We start from the raw sequence: 16,298 nt of genomic DNA on the forward strand, positions 1-16,298 counted from the left end.
TGTTACTTTGAAGAACAATTTCCGTTTTGGATTTTTGAATCCTTCAGCCAAGAATAAGGGCGCCTTAAAGAGCTGATGTCCCCGTTCACAGTGGCTGCACACTGCAACTGCTGTGACTTCCAATCTGAATCTTTCTGCTTCTTGTTATAGTCACTTCTGTGACAATAGTTCAGCTGAACTGTCGTTTTCAGGAGCTGTCTTAAAGCTGGGAGGATGGGTTGATTGCTGGTGTGACAGATTAATAAAGATGACCCATGGAATTCTAATTACCCGGCTTCTCTCAGCGATGTTCCAGATGTGCTGAGCCCCTTTACGGCCTCTGCAGCCGTGACAGAAGGTGTGTTTCAGAACCTGTGTGTTAGGAGCCCCCTCCTGTGCTGTTCCTTCCTCACCAGAAGCAGGTGCTGGGTTTCTGTTCGGGAGCAGGTGGAGTCTGCTGCTGCCCCTCAGATGGGAAAGGAGTTTTAAGCATTCTTTCCACATTATTGTGCATGGTGAAATAATAAAAGGATCAGAATTCTTATATTTCAGAATATATTTTCCCTCTGAGAGTTTTACAAAACACTCCCTGTGTAGAATTTGTGTAACAGATTCCTCTCATATTTTCTGATCTCAGGGTTCCAAAGGACTTTTCTCTCTTTAAGGATCTTGGTTCCTCTGAGTGATGTACTTCCTGTGGGTATATCTGTACCCCAGCCTTCGGGTACTATGAGCAGATAGAGATTTCCCGTATCATGAGTTTTTTCTTTTCTTTTCTTTTTTTTTTTCAAAAAGAATCCAAAATGGGTTGGGTACTATGCCACCTTATCAGTGATATAGTTGTGTGTGTTGTTGATAGCAGTTAAAAGAGCAATAACACCAACACATTTTTTTTATTTGTCTGGGTGTTTGGCCAAACAAGGCCATAAATTATATGAAGAATTCACCAAACAAAGATGGTGGGTCTGTGAGAGAGCCTGTTTTAATTGAATTGGTATTTATACAAGGTGACACCCTGTTTCACACCACCCACATCCTCCCTGCCTGAATGACTCAGACACTGAGGGAGAAGCCTCTGAACTGTTCATTAACACAGTCAGGTGGAGGTGGAAACCAGACTCAGTAAACTCCAGGCACACACATCGGTTTCAGCTGGACCCACCTGGGGAATCACTGTCGGCTGTTCAGACAAAAAGTCCTGGTTTTCTGCTCAAGAGAGGTAAGTTGAATTATATCTGCAAACATAAGTATGTCTGCTTTCACCTGTATAACTTTCTCTGTTTTCTAAGCAAATGATGAAAATGAGAACTTACTGTATTAACTTTGTCTTTTTTCCAGTTAACATTTTGACAGCTTCCAATGGGCTGTTCTGCTTGTCGACAGCTCGTTACTCCTTGTTGTGATTTAGATCACATTGTTCTCAACTCCCTGGCAGTTTTACACATCTGCAGGCATCACAGAAATACCTGGGAGCCTTTTCGAGTTTCTGTTTGGGAGCTGTCAGCCAGAGAGTCCCATCCTGCCTAGGAGAGGAAATTCTTTCAGTCATGGGACCAGCACCCACCCGCTGGTCTATTTTCTCAAGTGACTACAAAAACATTTTTTAAAAAAGGATCTCCCTGTTTCTACAGATGATGCTTGTAGTGAAATGATGAAACCTATTGTTTTATAGATAATAAATTCTATCTGGGGGGTTTCGACTACTAGAAACATTACACGTCACAGAGCTGTGGGAGAGGTGCCAGACACATTCCCCATCCTCTCTGTTTTCCCCATTAAGAAAGTCACGCAGTTTGCATTAATGTGCCAAGGAATGAAGCAGGTTGGGGTTAAATAGGGTGTGTGGTTTCACAGGGATTTGTGTGCATGGTCAGCTTCTCTACGTCATGCCCTGAGTTTCTGCCCTGAGAACTGATGAATGTGTATGGGGGCAGTTTTCAATTTCTATTCATATCCTCATCCTGAAAAACCAGTTTTAGAAGCCCTTTGATAAGAATAGAAAAGTTATTTTCGTCAGGCTTTCCTTTATAAATAATAGCTAAATTGACTTGTCTGACGTATTTTTTTCTCCACCGTCTCCATTCGTGATGCAGAGCTGCAGGAATCAAATGCAGGGGCCACTCAAAATTTGCAACTAGCAGCTCTGTGTCCTTCAGAGAGGCACCTCCCACAGTGTCACCAGGCTGAACCTTAAGTTCTAGAGTTGTCATCACTTCCCTCGCTGACCAGGTCACATCTGTCTCAGGAGGGCCTGGGGCTCAGGTCCTGAAGGTTTACTGAAGAATTTTGTAACTTGGCTTTCAAACATTTATAGTGATCAGAGAGCTAAAGTTTAACATTTGTGAATTATAATTTTACTTTGCATGAAACATGATCAAATTTAAAACTGACTTTCACTTCCACAGTTATAACACAGATATAGTCTTTCTAGTATTTGCTGTACCAGTGTTTCAAGCACTGAAAAATCAATTTGAGAAAACAGATATGACATCAGTACAAATTTTAGTAAAACATTTGCTTGATTCTAAATGTCAGGATAGAAAGAGAATGGAGATAAACAGGCCAGGAATTTTATTAAAATTTCAGCTTCTCAGATCCAGCTGACATAATTTTCAGTTAGAAAAGGCATGGGGTCTTCTAGTCTAACTCATGAATTTTCTAGATGAGGACAACAAAATATAAATGTTAAGCAGCTAGTCAAGATCACAGTAAAAGAACCAGAGCAGAAGCCAGGTCACCTACCTGACTTTTGTCTTACTAAATTTCCTCAGTGATTTTTCAAATTTCTTTTGCATTGAATATGTAGTAGCAATAACTGAACTTTTTTCTGGTTTTGTAAATGGACTACAAATGATATAGAAATGAGAATTCTTACCCAGTGACACTTGAAAATTTATTACAGGGTGCATGGTATGACTATGATATAATGAGGTATATTTTTAATTTGTGGCTTATGGAGTCCATCTTGTTATTTATCATGTTGATGAGGTTTTAATCTCAGGAACTGTTAGCCCCTCTGTAGGAAGGTAATGCCTTTTATTTCTTTTTCTTGCCTAATTGCTGTGGCTAGCTAGGACTTCCAATACTATGTTGAGTAAAAGTAGTGAGAGTGGAAAATGTAGACAACTGTACAACAGTTTTAAAAAATAGAGAGTAAAAAATAAAGTAGTGAAAGAAGGCATCTTTGTCTTGTTCCTGATTATATAAGAAATTCAGCTTTTCACCTTAGGGTATGATATAAGCTATCATTTTGTTATATATATATATATATATATATATATATCTTTTATTATGTTAAGGTATGCTCTGTCTGTACCCACTTGATGAGAGGTTTTTATCACATAGGGGGCTCAAATTTTGCATCTATTGAGATAACCAGGTGATTTCTATCCTTCATTTTGTTAATATGGTATATCACATTGATTGATTTGCAAATGGAAAAACATCTTTGCATCCCTGGAATAAACCCCACTTTATTATGGTGTTGATCCTTTTATTTTATTGTTGATTTTGGTTTGCTAATATTTTGTTGAACTTTTTGCGTTTATATCTTCAGGGACAGTGTTATTTATTTGTAATTTTATTTTCTTGGAGTGTTTTTGTCTCGTTTTTGTATCAGGGTAATGCTGACCTCATAAAATGAGTTTGAAAGAGTTCCTTCCTCCTCTGTTTTTTGAAAGAGTTTGTGATGGATTGATATTAATTCTTCTTTGCCTGTTTGGTAGAGTTTCCCAGTGAAGCTGTCTGGTCTTTGACTTTTGTTTGCTGGGAGGTTTTTGATTAACCACAGGAATTTGGAATGCAATACCTGAGAGGTTTATTTTTCTGGTGACTTTATAAACAAAACAGAGGATGTGTTTTGAATGACTGAACTCATACTGTGGAATAAATCGCATGTAATCATATTATTCACTAAGCAGTAAACTAAAGAAAACATGATTTAGCTGATAATGTCACCTATGATTTTGCCATTAACTTAAAATGTTCTTTAAGAAGGAAGTGATAAAATCCTTGGCCAGCAGTCCAAAGGCAATCTTTGTTGGTTTCATACAGCTTATCTGCTGATATCCTGCTTCTAAGCCCTTTGTTGATTTCTTTTCCCTTGCTGAGAACTTTGAAATAAGGGTTTGACATGTTAATTGCTGCATATCTGTCTGCAATTGTTAAGTTCACTTTTTAATCAAAAGTCTTTATCACATATATCTATGTATTTCTAGTTTATTATAAAAATTCATGAGATTTTAGAATTTAGGAAAGATCTCTTCACAAGTGGATGCTTTGTCAAGTTACAACTACATTTACTAAGTTTGCATTTTATATTAGTTGCTATACTTTTTAGAGATATAAATCATCCTTTTATTGTGATCATTAATTGGAAGAATGCACTTTATAGCTATCTATTAAAGACAACTGGCTTACTTGTAGACATGGGAACACATTTGAGTCCCGAATAGTCATTGTAATTGTATGCTTGAAAGTTCTAAACATCTAAATAATTTATTCTGTGTTTCTAGACCCAATTTCTCTGGCCTTAAATCTGATTATGTTTGCTTTATATGGACTCTTTGGGGGAAAGCAGCGAACAATAAACCACACTTTCAAACTGGGATACACACATCCGAGAGACTATGGCAATGTTCCAGAAAAGCATAGAAGCCACAAGATAAGCATTGTACATCTACATTGAGAGTTAATTTTACTTAATTTTTATTTTTTATTGTTGTTCAATTACAGTTGTCCCCTTCCCCCTCCCCATTGCTCTCCCCTGCCTCCCCACCCCTCACCTCCCACAGTCAATCCTCCCCCCGCCCCATTGTCTGCATCCACGGCTCCTTCACACTTACTTGCTTCTCAACTTGATCTTTCCCCTTCTTTCCAGCATTATCCCCTTCCCTCCTTGCCTCTGGTCACTGTCTGTTCTTTATTTCCATGTCTCTGGTTATATTTTTGCTTGTTTCTTTTGTTGATTATGTTCCACTTATAGGTGAGATCATATGGTGTTTGTCTTTCACCACCTGACTTATTTCACTTAGCATAATGCTCTCCAGTTCCATCCATGCTGTAGTGAGGGGTAGGAGTTCCTTCTTTCTTTCTGCTCTGTAGTATTCCATTGTGTAAATGTACCATAGTTTTTGATCCATTCATTTACTGATGGACACTTGGCTGTTTCTAGCACTTGGCTACTGTAAATAATGCTACTATGAACATTGGGGTACATAGGTTCTTTTGAATTGGTGTTTCGGGATTCTTAGGGTATAATCCTAGCAGTGGAATTGCCAGGTCAAATGGCAGTTCCATTTCTATTTTTTTGAGGAAATTCCATAGTGTTTTCCATAGTGGTTGTACCAGTCTGCAATCCCACCAACAGTGCACTAGGGTTCCCTTTGCTCTGCAACCTCACTGGTACTTGTTATTTGTTGATTTGTTTATAATGGCCATTCTGACTGCTGTTAAACAGTATCTCATTGTGGTTTTAATTTGCATCTTTGTGATGGCTAGTGATGCTATGCATCCTTTTATGTGTCTCTGGGCCCTCTGTATGTCCTCCTTAGAGAAGTCTGTTCCAGTCCTTTGCCCACTTCTTAACTGGGTTGAGTATCTTCCTGGTGTGGAGTCCTGTGAGTTCTTTATATATTGTGGAGATTAAATCCTTGTCGGAAGTATCACTGGCAAATACATTTTCCCACATGGTTGTTTCCCTTTTCATTTTTGCTAATGTTTTCTTTAGCTGTGCAGAAGCTTTTAAATTTGATAAAGTCCCATTTGTTTATTCTTTCCTTTATGTCCCTTGCTCTAGGGGACCTATCAGTGAAAATATGCTGTGTGGGATAGCTGAAATTTTCCTGCCTGTGTTCTCCTCTAGGAATTTTGTGATATCATGACTTATATTATTTCATTTTAGTTAAAACATTTTTCAAAAACCCACTCACCTGACACCCTGCCCTCTTCCCTGCTCCTTCCCAGCATACTCTTTTGTCATTAGTTAACAGTTCGAAAGGATTAAATCCACGTCCACCTGACATGGATTTAATCACAACCCCACTTTAGCCAAGGGTAGCTTGCATGATTCTGCTTATCTCACAGCACCAACACATAAAGAGAAAATTTCGGGTTCTTAGTGAATGATATATAAACATGTATATATCATATGACATCCTATAACCCTTTATATTATTATTTCTTTCATAGTAGCACAAAGAAATGTAAAACATCAAGAAAAAAATCTCTGCAAGAAAAATGTGGTTCTCAGATGAAGAAAATAAAAGTATTTACTGTAAAATCTCCTTTAAGCACTGTTCCTGGATGGGCAAATTGAGTAGCACAAATGTCAGCTCTCCCTAAACCATTACATAGGACTCATGCAATTCTAATAAAAAGTTCCAATAGAATATGTATCCCAACATTTGGGAATCAGACAAAATGATTTTCAAGTTTATCTGAAAGAAATGAATGAGTGAAGATAGCTGATAGAATTTCAGCAAAGAAAATTAATCAGGGAATGTTTGTTTAGATATTAAAATATATTATTAAAAAAGAATAATTAACAAATTTCTTGAATAGAAAAGATGACTACAGAGCATATTCTAGACTATATTAGAGTTTAATGCATGGCAAATGAATTATATATCAATGAGCACCAACCATGACCAAAGTAAACCCACATAGGTTAGAGAAAAAAAGTGTAAACATATAATTAATCTCATTTGTCCAACAAAATATTCCTCTGAAACTGACTATGTGCCAGATGCTATGATAAACTTTTGAAATACAACTGGGGAGAAGACAGTCTTGGTTATGCTCTCAAGATTTACATGTATGTGTGTGTGTTGGGGATGAGGGAAGAATACTCAGTCAGACAAACAGGCAGTCAGTATGGAAATGTTATAAAGAAGGACCCCTTGCCCTTTGAATACTTAGTAGGGCCCTTCACTCCACCTGAGCAGGAAGGCATGGGACAGGTTGGGATGATATCACTGAATACTTCCAGGAGAATATCTAATGCATGACTTCAAATACTAGTCTTTCCTGAAAATAAATTACACAGTGAACAGAGTATTCTAGACACACGCCATAGAGTGAGCTCAATAGCTTAAAGGTGATGAAAAGGATGGAGCCCTCAAGGAATTGTAATGACTCACTGTAGCTGAATGAAGTTGGAATTGAGTGAGGAATGGGAAGTTGGAAGAAATAAGGCTGTAGAGTGTGGACTTGTGAGCCGTATTAACTATTTGGATTTTATCCTGACCAAAACAGAGCACCACTGAAGAGTTTTAAGGTGATAACGGATTAGAAGAGAGCAAATCTAGAGATCAGAAATGGAGCTGGGAGGCTTTTAAAACAGTAAGGTTATGGTAACTTGAACTGGTGTCCTGAAAGTAAAAAGTAACTCAATCCAGAGATATGTAGAAGTAGAGTTGTAGGACTTGGGTGACTTCATGGATTTCGAGGTCAGAAAGTTTCATGAATGGGCTACAGGGATCGTTAAGGACTAGAAGAGTCCATAAGACAGGGAATGCAAAATAGAAAGCTGCCAATCAAAAGAAAAATCACAATTAGAAGCTCAATGAAAACCTGGGAAAATACAGATGAGTATCTCTGATAAAGAAAATATTAAGAAATCCATAATAATAACCAATGGGTAATTTACAAAACAAGAAACAACCAATAAAATTAGAGAAAACACAATTGAAGCAGAAAAAATGTCATCTATTAAATTATTAAACAGATTAATAAGTGATGATTCAAACTCCTGGCAAACATATGGACACTTATATGTTGCTGGTGGATTATAAATTTGTATAAGGTTTATGGAAAGAAATTTGACAATAGGGACCAAGAACATTTTAAAAGTTATACCCCTTGGCAAGTAATTTCACCTTTAAGGATCTGTTCAAAGAAAACAATCAGAAAGATATTCAATGATTTTTGTATGGTTTTGTTGCAGAAAAATAGAAAACTTACACTATATTGATAAGTAGACCCATAAGATGAAATACTCTATAGTTGCAAAAGAAATAATTTTTAAGTGGCATTTGAAAAACATGTAACTGTAGCATCTAATAGGCACAATGATTGATGAAAAGTGTCTGATTTTTTCTTCGTACTTTCTTGTATTTTCCACATTCTCTTTAATAAGCATGCATGACTAATATAATGAGAGAGACATAAAATTGCTTATATATAAAATTGAGATAATAAATGACCACATGACAGAGATGTTGTGAATATGAAATATGATAAAGTATTTAAGGTAACTAACAGGGCTTTGGCTCATGGTACATGGTCAAGTTTGGGTCTTCACTCATTTAACAAATATTCTCAGAACTGGCAATAACCTGTGAGTGGCTCTGGTGATAGGTCATTCTTATTAGACAGTATTCTTATTAATGAATATTAGGCCAGTGTTTTTCTCAAATGAAACAGATCAGTGTCTCACAGAGTGGCATACTTTATGTTTATACTGAATGTTATCATTCTGCAGGAAAGATAACTGGTGGGAACAAGGGTGGGTGAGGGTTTTTTATCAAAAATAAAATAAAACAGTAAGAAAATCTTATGGTTGGTGGGTATCAGACTCTAGACCTCTAGCTAGCTAAAAGATTTCATCTGTGCTACATTCTGAACTTTTTCATCACCAGTGAGCAGGTTTCCCAATGTTAAACTCAGATTGTGAGACCATGTGACTAAAGAAATAGTCAGTTTACAACCCTTATGAGACACAAGATGGCAGAGGAGTAAGTGGAAGCTACAATAACCTCCTTCCAGGACCAATCTGGAATTCAACTTACAACCACTGCAGCAGGCTATATGTGTCTGCCAGCCTGATTATTTTCAATTTCCTTCTCCACTGCACATTTAGAATAAACATGGCCCATTAATTTAAATGGACTTGTTGACATTTACACTTTATGAAACCCTGTTTGTTTCCTCCTTAGGTAGTATTTCATGTTCTTTTAGGTAATAAGTAGTTGTTTGATGTTTTGTTTAATTTATCATCTAGAAGATAATGCTTCTTTTTTATGTGCACTTTATTTTATTTGTTAAATTATATTTTGATTATGCTATTACAGTTGTCCTTATTTTTCCCCTTTTGTCCCCCCACTAAGTACCTCCAGTCCCTCAGACAATCCTCCCACCATTGTTCATGTCCATGAGCCATGCACATAAGTTCTCTGGCTACTCTGTTTCCTATACTGTACTTTACATCCCCATGGCTATTCTGCAACTACCTATTTGTGCTTCTTAATCCCCTCACCTCTTCCCCCATTCTCCCCCACAACCCTCTCCCATCTGCCAACCATCAAAACACTCTCTGTATCCATGATTCTATCTCTGCTCTTCTTGTTTGCTTAGTTTGTTTTTTAGATTCAATTATCGATAGATTTGTGAGGGTTGTGTTTTTTTGCCATTTTATTGTTCATAGTTTTGATTTTATTCTTTTTCTTAAAAATGTCCCTTTAACATTTCATATAATATTGGTTTGGTGATGATCAACTCTAGTTTTTTTCTTGTCTGGGAAGCTGTTTATCTGCCTTTCAATTTTAACTGATATTTTTGCTAGGTAGAGCAATCTTGGCTGTGAGTCCCTGTTTGTCATGACTTGGACTATTTCTTGCCAATCCCTTCTAACCTGCAGTTTCTTTTGAGAAATCAGCTGATAGTCTTATGGGAACTCCTTTGTAAGTAATTATGTGTTTTTCTGTTGCTGATTTTAAGATTCTCTCTTTATCTTTAACCTTTGGCATTTTAATTATGATGGGTCTTGGAGTGGACCTCTTTGCATCCATCTTGTTTGGGACTCTGTGCTTCCTGGAGTTGCTCATCTATTTCCTTCACCAGATTAGGGAAGTTTTTCTTTTTTTTTTTTTCCAAACAAATATCCAATTTCTTTCTCTTTCTCTTCTTCTTCTGGCATCCCTATGATGAGAATGCTGGACCTTTTGAAGTTGTCTCAGAGGCTGCTTGCACTATTCTCATTTTTTTTGGATCCTTTTTTCTTCTTCTTGTTCTGATTGATTGTCTTTTGCTTCTTTACATTCCATATCATTGATTTGATTCCCGGCTTCATCCACTCTACTGTTGTTTACCTGTAGATTGTTCTTTACTTCAATTAGTTTCTCCTTTGTTTCTGACTGGATCTTTTTATGCTGTTGAGGTCCTCACTAAGTTCCTTGAGCATCCTTATAAACAGTGTTTTAAACTTTGCAACTGATAGATTCTTTATCTCCATTTTGTTTAGTTCTTTTTCTGGAGTTTTGATCTGTTTGTTCATTTGGGCCATGTTTCTTTGTCTCCTCATTTTGACAGGTTCTCCTCTATTTGACAGATTTGTATTAGGTAGAGCTGCTTTGACTCTGTGTCTTGGTAGTGTGGCCTAATGTAGTAGATGTCATGTTGGGTCCAGTGGCATAGCCTCCCCTATCACCTATGCTGGGTACCCAAGGTGTGCCCTTTCTACTGGCTAAGTATATCTTCCTTTGTAGTTGAGCCTTGGATGCTGTTGGCAGATCAATGGGAGGAATTTACCTGGGCCCATCAGCTGCAAGGATTGGCTGTGACATTTACCACCAATCTCACCCTCTGTGGCAGATCAGCTGTGTAGGGGAAGGGTGGTGGTGCTCCTACTTGGTCTGTAGCTGCCTACTGGGTGCACCAGCTCTGAGGTCCCAGGTGGTGTAGGCTAATGTCATCCCCCACTTGTGTTTTCCCCGGGGCCACCCTACCTAAGCTATAATTCAATCTGAGATGGCTGCTACTTGTGCTGGGATTGGAGATTCCCAGGCACAGCCAAGCTGTGAATCTAGGCTGGCTGCTGCTAGTGCCAGGTCTGAGGCTCACTGAGGCCAGCTGTTGCTTGTTCCAGAGGATTTATGAAGTTGTAAAGCATGAGCCAAGATAAGCCATTCATATGGAAAAGCAGCTTGGGTGGTATGGAGTTTCTGGAGATCTCCAAGGTAGGTCAAACAGTGTTAGCCAAGCTGATGGAGTCTAGATATGACACCAGCTTGCCAGCTGTGTGGGGGCATAGTTTAGAAAAGGAACAATGGTGTCTGTTTGCCTTGATGCTAGACACTTCAGTCTCTCCCTATATACCACTGGTGCCTTTCAAGCTGCTAGGGTAGTGCTGGAGCTCAGAGGGAGTGAGTCTGAGTAGGTGAGTCTGTGTGTGGGTTCAATAAGAGGAACTGCTTGGGGCTCCAGCAGTTTCTCCACTGACTCAATCCTCATTGGTTTTTATAACCACGAATTGTGGGGACTTCCCATCACTGGAACCCTGGGCTGGGGGGTCTGGTGTGGAGATGGGGATGCGACTCCTTGCTCCTAAGATATCTCTCCTGAATTCGTATCCACCACATGTGTGTGTGGGATCAGCCAGATCTATGTCTGTGCCCTTCCTACCAGTTGTGATGATATGGTTTCTTTAAGTCTGTAGTTGTCAGACTTCCATTTGACTCAATTTATGGTGGTTCTGAGTGATGGTTGTTCTATATTTTAGTTGTAATTTTGATGTGGTGGTGCAAAGAGGTGAGCCATGTCTGCCAATGTTGCCATCTTGACTGGAAGTCTTGATAATGCTTCTGTTTATTGGTTTGCAATTATTGCATCCCACATATTCTTCTATTGAAAAATGGTTTAATAGAATGTGTCCTTTTGAAGTTTCTCAGGAGTTTTCCCTATTACAACTAATTTCTAAGATTGAAATGCTAGCAGTAATGGCACTATTATTGGGCTATGAAACCCTCAAGACTTTTCATACACAAAGGTGAATTCCACCAGGGTGTGTACATATGCCATTTCCTGGACATTTTTGCTGTATTTCTTTCCTTATTTTCTGTTAGCTTTTTAATATTTTCTATCACTATGAAGATTTTCCCTAGGTGACTATTTATATTTGTTTTTTCTGTGAAGACATTAATTCACATAAGTTTATAGAGACTTGATAAATTGATTAGAAAATTTTGGAGCAGTTACTATATTCAATTATCACTCTGTGCTGATCTCATGAGACTTTGGAAAACAATCAAAGAAAGTCTGCTCCATGTCTCACTCTTGGTTGAGGCCCGTCATGAATCTGTACTGCAAAGGGGATGTCATTCTTCTCACCCTTTCTTTCAGTCTGGTAACTTTGTACCTGTTGGTCCTTTTATGTTTCCTGGGCTTCTGGGACAGGAACTTTGGTGTCAGGCTGATTTGGGTTAGAATCCCAAAGGTGTACTAGCTATGTAACCTCAGGCAAACTACTCATCCTAAAACCTCTTTCCAGAAAGAACCAGTTTTACCCACTTCCAGCTCCTGCCCTGCTCTTTTACAAAAGGAGTCTGACTTCATTGAAACCATTGGTCATAAAGTGTCACTTAGGTATGCAGTGAGAATAATAACAGTGTCATCTTTAAAGCCTGTGTGAGTCTTACATGAAACAGCACATATAAGTTTTAGCTCAGGCAGCTGAGACTATCACATGTTCCAAAATATCAAGAGTCAGAATAGGATTCTCTTTCTTGTTTTTTTCTCATCCTCTATTTTGTTCATTTATTTTTGTTTTATTTTTTTCCTTTTCTGTCCTACTTTTCCTATTCTCTCTTTTTTTGGTCCTCCCACTTAATTCCAGTTTCTTTGCTTATATCATCTTTCTTAAGAGAAAGTTAGCAGGGAATGGTACAAATGATATTATAAGGCAAGTCAAGAGACATTTTGTCCTTAGGTGGGAAGGGAACAGTGAGACTACAAAGGTTTTATGTCACGAGGACCCAAAAGATGAAGAATAAGATTGTACTTTAGCTGGGAGGTGGCCCAGGGAATTCTTGGAGCTGGGACAGGAGGAAACTGGACTACTACTGGGGTATGGGAATAGCAGATTACCTAATGGACCTCTATATGGTCCCAGGGAAGCGCTATTTATTACTAAAAAGAGAAATGTAGTGAAGGAAATTGAGAACAATCACAAGGAGATAAAGATAAGCCCAATAGAAGACAATTTTAAAAATAGGAGATGTTTTAGAGTTTCAAATACATCCAAAGAGAACTAAGAAAGTTGATTATTCATGATTCAGAACTGTAGATGAGTGGTTTCATCTAAAACTTAAAGACAGATGTCTTTGGGCAAAAGCTGTAGGCCAGAGGTGGGCCGGAAGTTGAAAAGGTTTTTTTCCCCTTTATTCTCATTAACTTTGACATCATGATTTCACATCAGAGTTTCCAGCTTGTGTATTAATGCTTTTTTAAAGGGAAAGAAGGTTTTTGTAGTTTCTAGCAAAATGGAGGCACACAGTTTCCACATATATTTGCCATAATATTCCACAATAAAGCACAGTTGCTGGCATCTGGCACTGTTAGTCATATGCAATGGTAATAGTTTTTGGAGGGGCCAAGATCAGAGTTTCCTTTTTTTGTGGGAAGTTAAAAACTTCATTAGAATGAAGCTGAATGGTCACACTAAGATATCAGCCCAGTTGGCTGAGCTAAGACTGGTAAGGTGTCATTATTTGGGTGTTGAGTAGATTTGTAACTCAGGATAACCTCAGTCCCTAAATAAGTAATTCCTTTAAAGAATGTAAAATTAACATTTAGCTGCACATATTTTTTATACTACCAATTTGAGAGGTTTGTAGTCTCTAATCCACTCTATGAAAGGCTGTGTTTTTAACAAAGGCATTATTCACAGAGACATATGTGGTTCATCCATTTATAATAACGAGAAATATTCAGGTATAAAAATACTGCTTTATATTCTGGGCAAGATGAAAAGAGTCCCATTGCAGTAACATTTCTGTGAAATTAGAGGTTGATGAATTAGGGGCTTGCGCTTCAGCAGTTCTGGATTGGAGTCTCTAAACTTGTTCTGAGGTCCCTGATGGGTTGACATGAGGAGATGGTTAGGGTGAAATGGCCGGTGGGTTCTAAGGAAAGAAAAGAAAGAAATCCAGAGCAGGTGGGGCCAACAGAGGTGGTACAGGAGATGGAGGAGAAACACACATAGATTTGAAGAGAAACATTTTACTTTCTACAATATTGGTCACCTGCATTAAAAACTCCTGCATACTCATTCAACTATGATCACCTAAAAATAGAATACATGATAGTTTTTTTCTCATTTACCTTCTGTCAATGAGTAGGAAAAAGTATAAAATATTATCAAGCTCTCTAGCAGGGTGACAGATCCTGGGAAGGATATAGTGTGAGGCTACTCATGGCTTCAATGTGGCTGTGAAGCAGGTGAGGCTCGAGGCTGAGCTGTCCAGGGATGATGGAGCAGTCATTCATTGCTGCTGTGCCTCCCAGCTACTCTCCCATTACCTTCCACTTTCTGGGACTCCAAGGTATTGACCATCTCACGTGGTTCTTTAGCTGACTTATAGTATGGTGTACAGTAAAAAGACCGTAGGGCTGTAGTCATCTACACTTAATCACCGTATCTGGTTCTGTCATTTACTGTGTGACCTTGGGCAGATTATTCAGCCTCTCTGAGTTTTGGGTTCCCATAACTAAATATAGTAATACTCACCTGGGAGAATTAAGTAAGATAACATGCATCACACATGTGGCACAACTTGAAACATATAGTAGAGACTCAGCATGTAATCCTTGCTGGGAACATTGAACAAATAAACATATTTGCTAGAAATAGTATTTTACTAATAAATAAGTCACTAATATCTTATAATTTTTAGACTTTCTATTTGCTCCACAATAACTTCATAACAGGTAGAAAGGACATAGGCTTGAGTAACTGAAATATGGAAATACAATCTCCTGAACAAATTAGGAGGTTTGTTCTTCTCTTGCAAGGAGAAGTTCAGAGATCAATACTCCAGAGCTATTGTGGCAGCTCTATGACACTGTGAAGGAGCCAGGCTCCTCCTAACCTCCTGCTCTGCCACTGCTAATATGTGACTTTAGTCCTTAGGGTCGGTTCATGGCCCCAGGTTGTCTGCACCTACCTTCTGCAGGGCATGCTAGTTTCGGAGCAGGGGAGGGTGAGGCTAAAAGGCCAAGGGACTTTCATGCAAGAGGCAACAAGATAATACAATTGGGAAAGCAAGTGGGTTTGTTGGAAACTATTCCTAGAAAATGCATCAGAGACTGGGGTGGAGCTAAAGAGGTGTTCTAGGATACCCAGGGCTATTGATTGGCAGGGAGAGAGAGGTTAAGAGCCATGCACTTGTCTGGAAGTCTCATCTCATTCAATCCCATTTCGTTAGGCCTTCTGGAGAATGCCTAGCTGCCAAAGGCATGAAACTATCAGACCCTCTCACAGGATGTTGGATCTGACTAGAGCCAGCCCTAGATATAAAGAAGAAATACCTGCTTTTCTCTAGACAACTTTCTGCAGGAATTGCTGACCATCTGGAGTCTCTGGCATAGAGAAAAAATGATGAGTCTTGAGCTAGAAAGCCTCAGGTTGAGTCCCAGCTTTGCCACGCATCATCAGCTACTCAAGCTGATTCTCCGCTTCTGTATCTGCACAGGATGGATTATGTCACTCTTAAAGTGCTGTTGTGGAAACTAAATGAGATCAAATATAAGTTACTATAAAATCATCTAAAGTATTAGTATTGTCTGAACTCTCCTCCTTGCCCAGCAGAGCCAAAGAGAAGAGGACTGAGGTGGGACACCATGGAAAATCTAAAAAACAACATCCATGTAGAATCATACATGTGTTATCTTTTACGTCTGGCTTTCATCATTTAGCATGTTTCAAGTTTCATCCATGTTGTAACATGTTTCAGTACTTTGTCTTTATTGCAAAGTAATAATACCATTGTAGGGATATAACACATGTTATGTATCCATTCTTTCCTTGGTGGGCATTTGGGCTCTTTTCATTTTTTGGCTATTTTAAATAATGCTGCTGTGACCGTTGGTGCACAAGTCTTTGTGTTGACATGTGACAAGGGAGTATCAGGGAGGACACGAGAAGGCTGCTCTGTGCGGGTTTGTCTGCTGCAGTGATGCCTTGGGAGGCTGCCCCGGCGCTCCTGCTTCCAGGCACTGGAGGCAGAAACCACGGGCCTTCCAAACAGTGAGCTGTCAGGAGTCATACAAGGAGCCGTGTATGGCGCCTGCTGTCTACCTTCCCTCTCTCACTCTAATGCCAGGGGACCAGTCCGGACTTGCAAAGATCCGTGATGAGCATTACTTCTGGTTGCTGAAGAAGGAGTTGGCTTTCGTTTAGAAACTAGATTCTGCTTCTTATAACCCTTCCCATGTTGGATACTCCCTCTGAGCTTCAGTTGTTTCATCTGAGAGGAGAAGGTAATGATAGCTGTCTTGCAGAGTTGATTTGAGACTGAGAGGCAATGTCTATGAGGTAAACTGTT

At 38.8% G+C, this 16,298-nt stretch overlaps 1 protein-coding gene across 1 annotated transcript in view; it reads left to right on the forward strand.

Annotated features, from left to right (window-relative positions):
* The first annotated feature begins 1,053 nt into the window (after positions 1-1,053).
* Positions 1,054-16,298, forward strand: part of SCEL (sciellin) — a 101,117-nt gene continuing 85,872 nt past the window's right edge. The window contains exon 1 of the mRNA XM_045839253.1: positions 1,054-1,198. The gene's annotated coding sequence lies outside the window, so the exon portion shown is untranslated. The remainder of the gene's footprint in view (positions 1,199-16,298) is intronic.

This window comes from Phyllostomus hastatus, unplaced genomic scaffold, assembly GCF_019186645.2.
Source record: "Phyllostomus hastatus isolate PE091 unplaced genomic scaffold, TTU_PhHast_1.1 phas_contig_29, whole genome shotgun sequence".
Taxonomy (NCBI): domain Eukaryota; kingdom Metazoa; phylum Chordata; class Mammalia; order Chiroptera; family Phyllostomidae; genus Phyllostomus; species Phyllostomus hastatus.